Source organism: Melanerpes formicivorus, unplaced genomic scaffold (assembly GCF_026170545.1).
Source record: "Melanerpes formicivorus ecotype bairdi unplaced genomic scaffold, bMelFor1.0.p_v2 SCAF_3, whole genome shotgun sequence".
Lineage (NCBI taxonomy): Eukaryota > Metazoa > Chordata > Aves > Piciformes > Picidae > Melanerpes > Melanerpes formicivorus.
The window spans coordinates 35,086,463-35,099,028 of NW_027142355.1; positions in this window are offsets into that span (position 1 = coordinate 35,086,463).

Consider the following 12,566-nt stretch of genomic DNA (forward strand, 5'->3'; position numbering starts at 1 on the left):
ATGTCCGTCAACATGAGAGGCAGGTTAGATAAAGCACAGGATGATTTTGTTGTCTTTTTCTTTTTTCCCTTCATAATGGACATCTTTCAGACAAAAAAATGTTTTGAGAGGGAGGGAGGATGGACTGAGAAGCTGAGGGATGCAGGGAGGGAGGATGGACTGAGAAGCTGAGGGATGCAGGGAGGGAGGATGGACTGAGAAGCTGAGGGATGCAGGGAGGGAGGACGGACTGAGAAGCTGAGGGATGCAGGGAGGGAGGACGGACTGAGAAGCTGAGGGATGCAGGGAGGGAGGATGGACTGAGAAACAGGGATGCTTTTGCATGCTACTTTTGCCCTTTGATATTTCTCCTTAAAGCTTAGTTTGAAATATTTGTGTGGCACTTCAAAAATAATGTGCACCTAATCCTTCACCACCCCATGTGAATGTGGTGGGGGCAGAGTCTAGGGCTGCCGCTTTGGTTCAGGCACGACTGAGACCAGTAGGATTGACCTGTGCACAGTAGAAGACTTTAAGCAGGTGACAGGTGAACAGAAAATGTCATGTTTGTATGGAAGCCTTCAGTGCTGCTGTCTTTCTTTAGTAGAATCAGAACCATAGAGATCACCCTCTCCAACCTCCTTGCCATGGGATGCCTCTCAACTAGACTCGGCTGCCCAAGGCCTCATTCAGCCTGGCCTTGAGCCACCCCCAAGGTGGAGGCATCCACAGCCTTCCTGGTTGGAAATACCTCTCTACTTCATCTCCACACAAAAAATTAGGTGCTGATGTAAAATCACATCCTGTCTGCTACTGTCTCAGAACCAAACTTGGTCTCAATGAGTCCGCACTAAGTCTGGAAATAGGAGTGTTTCCCTGGAAAACACAGTCATTGATGGCTCTGTTGCATTTGCTAATACCTAATGGATTTGAAGAGTAATTTTTTGTGATGATGGAAGGAAGAAATGCTCATTAGACCTTCGGGCTTGTGCTCAAGACCCCTCCCCAGCTTTGTTGCCCTTCTTTGGACACATTCCAGCAACTCAACATCTTTCCTAAACTGAGGGGCCCAGAGCTGGACACAGGACTCAGTTGCTCGCCCCTCGTCTATTAATTTTGTCACCTGCTCATAGAAGGCCACCAGGTTGGTCAGGCAGGATTTGCCCTTGGCAAAGCCATGCTGACTGTTCCCAATCACCTCTTCACTATTCTTTTGAGCGAGTAGTGACTCCAGGAGGATCTGTTCCATGATCTTTCCAGGCACAGAGGTGAGACTGACTGGCCTGTAGTTCCCTGGTTCCTCCTTCTTGCCCTTTTTGAAGATGGGGGCAATGTTTCCCCTTTTCCAGTCTGTGGGGACTTCACCAGACTCTACCTGGACCTGAGCAAAGCCTTCGACACTGTCCCACACCACATCCTGGTCTCCAAACTGGTGACACATGGGTTTGATTGGTGGACCACTAGATGGATAAGGAACTGGCTTGATGGCCGCACCCAAAGAGTGGCTGTCAATGGCTCCATGTCCCAGTGGAGGCCAGTGACAAGTGGAGTCCCTCAGGGATCAGTCCTGGGACCTGTCTTATTCAACATCTTTGTGGGGGACATGGACAGTGGCACTGAGTGCACCCTCAGCAAGTTTGCTGATGACACCAAGCTGTGTGGTGCAGCAGACACGCTGGAGGGAAGGGAGGCCATCCAGAGGGACCTTGACAGGCTGGAGAGGTGGGCACAAGCCAACCTCATGAAGTTCAATAAGAGCAAGTGCAGGGTCCTGCATCTGGGTGGAGGCAATCCCAGGCACAAATACAGGCTGGGCAGTGACTGGCTGGAGGGTAGCCCTGAGGAGAGAGACTTGGGGGTGCTGGTGGACAAAAAGCTCAACATGAGCTCTCAGTGTGCACTTGCAGCCCGCAAAGCCAATCAGATCCTGGGCTGCATCAGGAGAAGTGTGGCCAGCAGGTCGAGGGAGGTGATCCTCCCCCTCTACTCAACCCTGGTGAGACCCCACCTGGAGTACTGTGTCCAGTTCTGGAGCCCCTATTACAAGAGGGATGTGGAGGTGCTGGAACGTGTCCAGAGAAGGGCCACGAGGATGATCAGAGGGCTGGAGCACCTCTCCTATGAGGACAGACTGAAGGAGTTGGGGCTGTTCAGTCTGCAGAAGAGAAGGCTCCGAGGAGACCTAATTGTCGCCTTCCAGTATCTGAAGGGGGCCTACAGGAAGGCTGGGGAAGGACTTCTCAGGATCTCAGGTAGTGATAGGACTAGGGGGAATGGAATGAAGCTGGAGGTGGGGAGATTCAGGCTAGATGTGAGGAGGAGGTTCTTCACCATGAGAGTGGTGAAACCCTGGAATGGGTTGTCCAGGGAGGTGGTCGAGGCCCCGTCCCTGGGGGTGTTTAAGAGCAGGCTGGATGAGGCTCTGTCCAGCCTGATCTAGTGTGGGGTGTCCCTGCCCATGGCAGGGGGGTTGGAACTAGATGATCCTTGTGGTCCCTTCCAACCCTGAATGAAACTATGAAACTATGAAACTATGAGACTCAAGGTGCGGCCTAACCAGTGCTGAGCACAGGGGCAAAATGACCTCCCTGCTCCTGCTGGCCACACTCTTCCTGATACAGTCCAGGATGCCATTGGTCTTTGTGGCCACCTGGGCACACTGCTGGCTCATGTTCAGCCTACTATCAATCGACCAGTACTCCCAGGTCCCTTTCTGCCTGGCCACTCTCCAGCCACTCTGACCCCAGCCTGTAGCACTGCATGGGGTTGTTGTGGCCAGTGTGTGGAACCTGGCACTTGGATGTGTTCAATCTCATGCCCTGGGACTCTGCCCATCTGTCCAGCCTGTCGAGGTCCCACTGCAGAGCCCTCCTACCCTCCAACAGATCAACACCTGCCCCCAGCTTGGTGTTGTCAGCAAATTTACTGGTGATGGACTCAGTCCCCCCATCCAGATCATCAATAAAGATATTGAACAGGATTGGGCCCTGGGGGACACCACTAGTGACTGGCTGCCACCTGGATGTGGCAACATTCACCACCACTCTCTGGGCTCGGTCCTCCAGCCAGTTCTTAACCCAGTGCAGAGTGGAAAGTTGGATGAGAGGGAAAGGTCCAGTTTCTGCTACAGGCCTTTGCAGTGATTAGAACGTCTTACACTGCAACCAGCTCCTTCAAACGTAGCCAAGTTTCAAGGTAGCCCAAATGTAATCTTTAGCCATGCATTTTCTGAGTGACAGTAGAGAAGGCAGAGTCTTAATTACCTAGCTGCATGCTGTGAGGCACAGCGGTGAGGTGTGCTTCTGATCGGCGTTCACGTTCGGTGCTTGGCTGCAATGCTTACTGGCTCCAGAGGACCATCACATGTCAGAATAGAGTTGCCCAGAAGCAAGAAAATGCAAGGTTCACATGGATGCCTTGACAAGGTGACTACACACGGCGATGTGATTGCCAGCTGTGCATCATCTGTACTTCTGCACTTAGCGTCACAGCTCTACCTGGCAGCTTGATGCAGAGCTGCTGCCACTGAGCTCCTCCCATCTCCAAGTTGTTCTGTGACAAATACAATTTGGGGAAGTTCCTAGAGGGGGAGAGTAAGAATGTTTCATATTACACATTTTGTATTGCTGTTACAGGTATATCTTGAGCAGGTAAATGCCTAATTCTTGTACTTTCACTGTGAATTACTCAAGTGACACCACTGCCCCATTTCAACCAGTGGAAAGTGTCCTGTGGTATCCAGTGAGTGTGTCATCTCTGGAGCATCATAAAGATTTGGTTCCATAGCATCTTCTTGAAGAAGAGCACAAACTTCTCAGGGAATAATAAAAAACATACAGCTGTGTTGTTACACTAATTCCAGGTTAGGTATATGTTTGAAAGGAGGACATCTCTTACATCTTCAAGTTCTTCTTTTATAGTATTTCTCAGGACAGCAAGGATACTAAAAGCACCTCTGGCCAAAGTAAATGTTACTCCTCAGTCATAAGTCGAGTTTCCTACAAGTTGTTAAGTTACCAGCAAAATAGCAGAGCACTGCTTTGGCCTATGGTTTAACTCCTACTGAGAACTATTGCAACAGCCTTGCTTGGAAGGTGAAAAAGCATCACGGTTGTTAACCTTTAAACCAGCTCTTTCCCCATTGGTTTATGCTGGGCTTTGCTTAGTGATGTTTCTCTGCAGTGCTTGATGGCAAGGCTGGAGTGTGCAGCCGACTGTTAATTACTGCCTGTCTGCATACAGTCTGGGGCAAAGCACAGCCAAGATTCAAATGATCTTATTACTATTAAAAATACCCTTAGTTTTTACTTCTCTGTTTCACTCTCTAGCTTCAGAGGGGAGATAGCCTGGAGGGAGAAGCACCAGAACACGTAGCAAGGTTTGAGTTCAATTCACATCACTGCCAAAGATCTCTTTTGTGGTTTGCTGCAAGTCATGGCATGTGGAACCTTCTCATCTGCTGTGATGTGGAGATCACAGTTGTGCCCTGCCTGGTGGGAAGATAAATCATCAGTTTATTGTGACACAATAACATGGCACAGCTAGGGACACCTGTAATCATTCCATCCCTCCTGCCTGCTTCCTGCCAGGTGGTGATTAGGCTGTCAGTCATTTCCTGCATGGGTGGCTGCAGAGAGCATTATGGCTGATGTCCTACTTGCTGGGTAAGGTGATGTGTGTGCAGTCTGTAGGGTAAGGTGGTATGTGTGCAGGCTGCTGACCCTGGTGTGGGCAGTGAGTTGGAGGTTGTGGAGCCAAAGGGATGCTGTGTGTCCCACTGCAGTGCTTGGGGCTGCAGCTCTGGGATGGGTTGGTGCACTGTGTGTTGCTGGTCTGTTGGGTGAGGGGGATTTCACACTGAGTTCATGAGTCAAGTGGTGGAGAACTCAAGGCTGACTCTAATGAGCAAAGTTATCATCAGCTGTTCTTCAATTACTGCAACTTCAAAATCATCTTTGGTTGGTTTTAAAAGCCTGCTGGTTTTCATGTGGTTGTATCATGACTTGCTGTTTCTCACTGCATCATTTGTGTCTTGGCTTCTCCCTGCCTGTGATAAGATAAGCAGAGAGTCATCTGAGCTGGTACCTTTCAAAAAGCCAATTGCTTTTTATTCTAGGTGGAAAGAAAGGAGTAACAAAAATCTTCCAAAGATGAAGCATGATAAGGTTTGTCTTCAGCTGTGATGTAGGGTGGCTTTTGGACTGCTGGTTTTTAGGTAGCCTTTTGGGTGGATTTGCTGCAAAATGCATTTTGAGGTGGTTTGCTGGTTTTGTGATTTGAAGGGTTTAAATCCATATGTCCACAGGTGCTGGCCTGGTTAAATGTTTCTGAAACCCAAATATTTGCTTGTTCCTTATCTTTGGGCAGAGCTGTCTGTGTTTCTGTTGCTTAGGATGGAGTTACATGGTGACTCATAGCGTGAAGCATGAGTTCCAGGTTGGGAGGCTGTGCTGTCATCCCAGTTCTGCAGCTGGTCTTGCTGGGAAGGTTAGCTGGAGCTCAGGAGCTTTGATGGCCTCTGGTGAAGGGAGGTGTGGAAATGGAGGAAGAGGGCCAGTACTCCTTGCTTTTACCTTTGGAACAGGGTCTTGAAAAGAGGGAGCCTGCATTGTTACAAGAGTTAGTGTGATTACACTAGTGTGATTAGATGTCACTGTGGTAATGAATGTGGGTGGGTGCTGTTCTGGTTGTGTCTCCCTGTGCTGCTCAGACAGGACATAGCCTTCACAACCTGAGAACTGTCACTGCCCTGGGCACTGCAGAGTGCTGATGGGGTTTTCCTAACTGCCTCACCTGTGGTCAGTAGTGTCTAGAACATCAATTCTCTCCTCTGCCATAAGAGTCTGAAGTCTTGGCTGACTGACCGACAAGTAACCTCATAGCAAACCCTGCAGCGCATCAAATATGTAATCCACTTGCCACAATCCATGCTGCGTGAGGTGCTGTGTGTGTGATTGGTATTTCCCCCACTACAGAATGTTGCATGTTTATTAGAGCTCTTTAAATAGCCTTTGAATCCCTTCCCAGGAGCTGCTCTGAGAGCTTAGGGCTTGACACAAGGCTGTGGAAATTCATCTGTGTTCTCTCTGGCTTGGTGATCTGGCTGCAGAGCTGCTCAGTGTCAGCAGGAAGGCGGCAAGGGGTTGGATCCTTCTGTGGGGGTCTCCCACACTCTGATTTGTTTGTTTATGTGCTTCTGTTTCAGGGGTGTTGAGTTTGCATGGCAAAGCCACATGCTTTGCACAGGCAGCAGCAGCTCTGTAGTGTACAGGGATTAGTCAAAGACAAATCAGAGGCAGATAAGATATTTTCAGGAGGAATGTCTTTTGAGTGTTCCAGTCTGATTCCAGACCACATCTGGAATATTGTGTCCAGTTCTGGGCCCCTCAGTTCAAGAAGGACTTCAGGGAACTGCTTGAGAGGGTCCAGTGCAGAGCTACAAAAATGATGGAGTGGAACATCTCTTCTTTATGAGGAGAGACTGAGGGAGCTGGGGTTCTTTAGCTTGGAGAAAGAGGAGACTGAGAGGTGACCTCATTGCTTATAAGTAAAGGGTGAGTCCCAAGAGCCATAGGATAGCTTTGGTTGGAAAAGACTTCGAAGATCATTGAATCCAACCATTACCTAACTCTACCAAGGCTGATGCTAAGTCGTGGCCCTAAGCACCACATCTCTGTGTCTTTGAAACACCTCCAGGGATGGGGATTCTACCACCTCCATGGGCATCCTGTGACAGTCTTTGAGAACCTTTTCAGTCAACAAGTTTCTTCTGATGTCCAACCCAAGCCTCACCTTAATGCAACTTGAGGCCATTTCCTCTCCTCCTATGTGGAGAAGAGACCAACACCCACCTGGCTCAAACCTCCTTTCAGAGACCTGTAGCCAGCAGGACGGTCTCCCCTCAGCCTGCTTTTCTCCAGATTAAACAACCCCAGTTCTCTCAGCTGCTCCTCACAAGACCTGTTCCTCACAAGACCTGTTCTCCAGACCCTTCACCAGCTTTGTTGCCTTTCTCTGGGACCCACTTCAGCACCTCAATATCCTTCTTGGAGTGAGGGTTCCAACACACTGATTATCTGAAAACTTGATGAGGTCTTTCCTTGACAAGTAAATGCTGAACAGGTAGAGATGTTCCATGACCACACCCTTGAACATCAGTGGTCATAAATGTTTCTCTTGGTCACAGCAGGCATGTTTAAGCATTCTCAGGCATCCTTCTGAGAAAACAGGAATAAATAGAGCCATCACCACGCTGAGAGTTACAGCCTTTGCTGGAGCGAAGTTTGGACACTCCTGCTTCACTGAGCTGACAACAGTAAAGCAGGATGCTGAGAGGGCTTGAAGCTGTTGCTTTCTGCTTTTATTTGGAGGGAAAGACTGTGGCATTTATTGTGCCAACATTGCACCTGAGTGATTTCTGAGCATGATAGCAGGAAGTAAAGCATGCCTAAGGAACTAAGCTGGGCCACAAGACTGAGAAAGTGATTGAAGCTGTTACTTACTGTGCTTGCCTTCACTGTATTAAATGACAGTCACTGATTACTGTAATCTGAAGGACCAAGCTTTGGGCAAGCAAGGCCCCAGTGTCTTATTACACACATGGCCCCACACAAAAGGCCCTCTTTGGCTGCAGACCAAAAGATATTTGCTGCTTTGACCCACTGAATGCCAGCACAATCACCTGGGTCTTTTCAGGGCTAGTGCAGGGGAATAGCCTTGGCCAGGTCCAGCTGTACTGACCTGGCACCATACCGAGCTCCTGAGCTCAGCTGGGCTTCCAGGAGCCAGGCCACCAACTGCACACTGCTTCCCCCTCTGCCTAAATCTGCAGGGCAGAGGGCTGGCCCTGTGAAGAGTGGGTCTGGGATCATTCAAGTAGGCCACATCTTCATTGTAGCAAAACCTTTGATATGGTTGTATCACAATATTTAAAGGGGAGGAGCAAGGTTTTGAACTAGAGTCGTGTTGTTATGGGAAGTCACTGAAAAGAGCAGATTCAGTGCATTCTGTTTGGTAAAATCTCAGCAGGCGTTGACATAGATTTTGTTTTTAATGATTCCATGCCCAGGGATAAATCCCTTCTATTTTGTAGCTTTTATCTCTGAATGTTTTCTATGATCTATTTAATTTGTAGGCTTTCCAGAGATGCTCTCTGACCATGAGTTTAGTAGAAGCACCTTGACCTCTAGTTGTGACAGAGGATGGAGCCAGGCTCTGCTCGGTGATGCCCAATGCCAGGACAAGGGGCAATGGGTGGAAGTTGAGGCATAGGAAGTGGCATAGAAACATGAGGAAAAATGTTGTCACTGTGGGGGTGACAGAACAGTGGAACAGGCTGCCCAGGATGGGGGTGGATTCTCCCTCTCTGGAGATATTCAAGACCTGCCTGGATGTGTTCCTGTGTGATCTGGTATAGGTGACCCTGCTCTGGCAGAGGGGTTGGACTAAAAGATCTTTTGAGGTCCCTTCCAGCCCCTAACGTTGTGTTGTTCTGTGGTATGGCCAGTTAACCACCAGGCACCATGCAATGGTAAACAGCAACAACTGAGCAAGCCGGGTGTGTGACAGCCTTTTCTCCTAGGTGCTTTCTAATAGGACATTTCTTTCTCATGTGGTCCCTGAGGCTGCACACCTGCAGATGGTGCAGGGGGTCCCTGGTGCTCTCCTTGACTCTGGGCAGTGAGGCAGTGGCTGTGCTGTCCCCAGCAGCACTCCTCATAGATGTCTGCACTGCAAATACCTGCACATCCGACATCCCTCTGTAACTTGTGGGTAGAAAAGAAGGCAGCCATGTTCCTGCCTTGTGTTAGAGGAGACCCTACCCATCATGTGTGAGCTACCTTCCTGCTCCTAGAGAGCCCTGGCTTTCTGTAAAAGGCTCTAGAGTTTATAGGTAAACTCTGGCTCCTCAGAGTTGTTCCTTTAATCCCAGCTGCTCTTTGTGCCAGAGCACCCAAGAATCCACAGCTATGTTTGATTGATGCCTCACATAAAAAAATCAAATCAGTGGTTTTAGATGTAATTTCTGCAGCACTTCAGACTAATGATGTGTTAACCTGCTGCCAAAAGCCACTGGGCTTGGCTCCTGCGGCAATTTTCCTCGGTGCTGGATTCCACTCTGGGTTTGTTTACTGTGAGGAATGAGCAGCTCCTGTGTTCACAGTGTCACAGTATTGCTAAGGTTGGAAGAGACCTCAAGGATCATCAAGTCCAACCTGTCACCACAGACCCCATGACCAGACCATGGCACCAAGTGCCACGTCCAATCCCCTCTTGAATGCTTCCAGGGACAGTGACTCCACCACCTCCCCGGGCAATCCATTCCAATAACTAATGACTCTCTCCGTGAAGAACTTTCTCCTCACCTCCAGCCTAAACTTCCCCGGTGCAGCTTGAGACTGTGTCCCCTTTTCTGGTGCTGGTTGCCTGGGAGAAGAGGCCAACCCCTTCCCGGCTACAACCACCTTTCAGGTAGTTGTAGAGGGCAATGAGGTCACCCCTGAGCCTCCTCTTCTCCAGGCTAAACAATCCCAGCTCCCTCAGCCTCTCCTCATAGGGCTTGTGCTCAAGGCCTCTCCCCAGCCTTGTTGCCCTTCTCTGGACACATTCAAGTGTTTCGATGTCCTTCTTAAACTGAGGGGCCCAGAACTGGACACAATACTCAAGGTGCGGCCTAACCAAAGCAGAGTACAGGGGCACAAAGACTTCCCTGCTCCTGCTGGCCACACTATTCCTAATGCAGGCCAGGATGCCATTGGCCTTCTTGGCCCCCTGGGCACACTGCTGGCTCATGTTTAAGCAGCTGTCAATCAGCACCCCCAGGTCCCTCTCTGTCTGGGAGCTCTCCAGCCACTCTGACCCCAGCCTGTAGCTCTGCATGGGATTGCCATAGCCAAAGTGCAGCACTCGGCACTTGGACTTGTTGAATGCCATCCCGTTGGACTCTGCCCATCTGTCCAGTCGGTCGAGGTCCCCCTGCAGAGCCCTTTGTTGTTTTCAGCTCCAGGTTAGTGAATTTTAAAATATCTTCACAGGTCTTGAAGATCTTCATTTAATTTTTTTGGAAGGCTGCTGCATTTAATGAGTGCTCTATAGCCACTTTCAGTGAGCTGCTTTATCATCCTTCCTCATTTCTGCTCTTTTACAAACTATTGATTAATGTGATTATTGCAATGCTTCATAAAAATCTTTGTCACAGTAGTTTCCTGGCTCTGATTTCAAGTGTAAGCTGAACTTTAGAATCTATCTACTTGTTTTACACGCCAAGGATGTGTTATGATGCCCGAGATGTGGCTTCTGGGGAAAAGCCAAAGCCTTTTGTTGGCAGGACACCCTAGCAGAGTGATCCCTACAGCAAAACTGAGCAGATTTCAAGGCACTACTTGCAGAGGCAGGATCTAGAAATGCTTTAGCTGTGTAAATTGGCTTGCAATGGTACTTACTCAGCAGAAACTAAAGTCCTCACCCAGGAGCTGCTTCTGCTCCTGCTGCTTGTCCCTGTGTCCCTCTCCTCTTTGCATGTTCTCCCTGTGCTCACATTCAGGAATTTCTGTCCCAGCGGTGCTAACACTGCTCAGATCTAAACTGCAGAGCCCTTCTGCCTGCTGTTTTGCTTGATGCAGTGATTGCCCTCTGAGGAGAGCAGGCAGATGGTTCTCCTGACACACAAGTCATTTAAGTGCACAAAACTTCCTGACCTGCTTAAGGTTGCCTGTATGTAATTGCAGGACCCAGATCAAGATCTTTACATGTGCAAAAAAAGCTCCACAATGCCTGTGTGGGGCATGCAGCAAACTGCAGAGGAAGGCCAAGGGAGCAGCAGCAGATGCGGCTAAAGTCAAGCCAATGTACTGACAAGCTCCTTGCAGCAATAGATGAGGTGGTGATATTTGCTGTTAGGATGCTTGGAAAGGTCCATGCCCTCAAGGAAGCAAGTGGAAACATGATTGGCTGAGAGCTTAGGCAATGGTGTTCACTATCTGCAGTCATTTGGTTTAAATTACTTTCCTCAAGACCATTTTTTCATTGGAAGTAATGTCTTTCAGCATGTCTTACCCTAGCCTCCCTGCAGTGATCTTCTCTCTGTCTCCACCTACTTGAGGTAATGTCATGGCAGATTAAGGCTAAGCCTCCTGGCTTAATCTCAGTAGCCCAGCGTCACGAGATGGTTACAACTGCAGGCCCTGCTCTTCACCTCAAAATATGTCCTCAAGTAGCTGACACTGCTGGACCTTCCTCTTCCCAGTGACTATCCACACCAAGCCACCCTTTAAGCCTTGGCCTTAATGCCTACCCTTGCTCCTCAAACTGGCACACTCTTTCCTAAGCCTACAGGCCTGTCTCATTTAACACAGAAACAGCACCTGAGCAGTATCAAGGTAAGACAATCCTTACCCTCCATGGATGTGTCACCCAGCTAATCCAACTCAAATCCTCTACAAACCTCTGAATTTCATAGAGCCACCAGACAGCCACCTTGAAGAACAACAAGGTTAGTCTGGAGAGGAGAAGGCCAAGAAGGGATCTAATAAATATCTAAGTATCTGAGGACTGGGTGTCAGGAGGGAGGGGACATTGCTTCCTGAATTGAACCACTTGACCCAGAACCTTTGAAGAGCAAACACAGACTACTGCCATCTTAGTGAAAAGAATTTATTAAAACTGTTAAGCACTATACAAAACTAGGTTTTTAGAGTATTTTTTTTCAGTAGACAGCACTCCAGCCTTATGCTACAAACACTTTGGACAGCCACTGTGCTCCTAAGATCCATCTTTAGGATGAGACATTCAAGCAGCATGCACAGTGAGACAGTGGAAGAAGTGCAAGGAAAACCCTTTTGAGTTGCATACGTTCACCGAAGGGATACAGCTTTGTACCTGTGCTCCTCGAGGCCATTTGAAAGGAGTGAATGGCTGATCCTCTAGAGACACCAAAAGGGCTCAGTGTCCCCAGCACTTTGCCTTTAGCTCTTAGTCCATGGTGGGACTTCCAGTGCAAGGAGCTTCAACAAATAGGAATACAGCTTCCATGCTGCTTGAACAAGACCGGGACTGTGAGGTTAAAGTAGCAGAGAGCTGCATCAACAGAGACTTCACTGCTTTTTGGGAAAAGCAGGAATAATCTGTGGACTAAGGCAATATGAGGTTTGAATTCAACACAGAAACTGTAATGAACTGCATTAGTTTCTGGCAAGTTCCATAGTATCCCATTGTCAAAACCAGAGTTACTGGTCACAGGCTCCTCTGTCTGATACTCTTCATTACCTTTTGAAATACAGTGGAGCATCACTATGGTCACTGCCCCAACAATGTGGCAGGCAGATGAGTTTTATCTTCCAGCCAGGAGCTGCAAAACAAGAAATGAATGCCCCTTCCCCTCTCCCAGTTTAAATCCTCCCTTCTTCCTTCTCACCCAATTGCTACCTCTTCTCTGAAACAAACCAACCCCACAAAACACTTCTCTGGCTCCTGAAAGCAGCTTTATAGCAAGGCTCAACTGTATAAAGATATAAAAACTCATTAAAATCCAAAAATGTAGAGAAGGGTAAGTGTAGTAAGAGTAAGAAAGGACACAGGGCGCGGTAAAA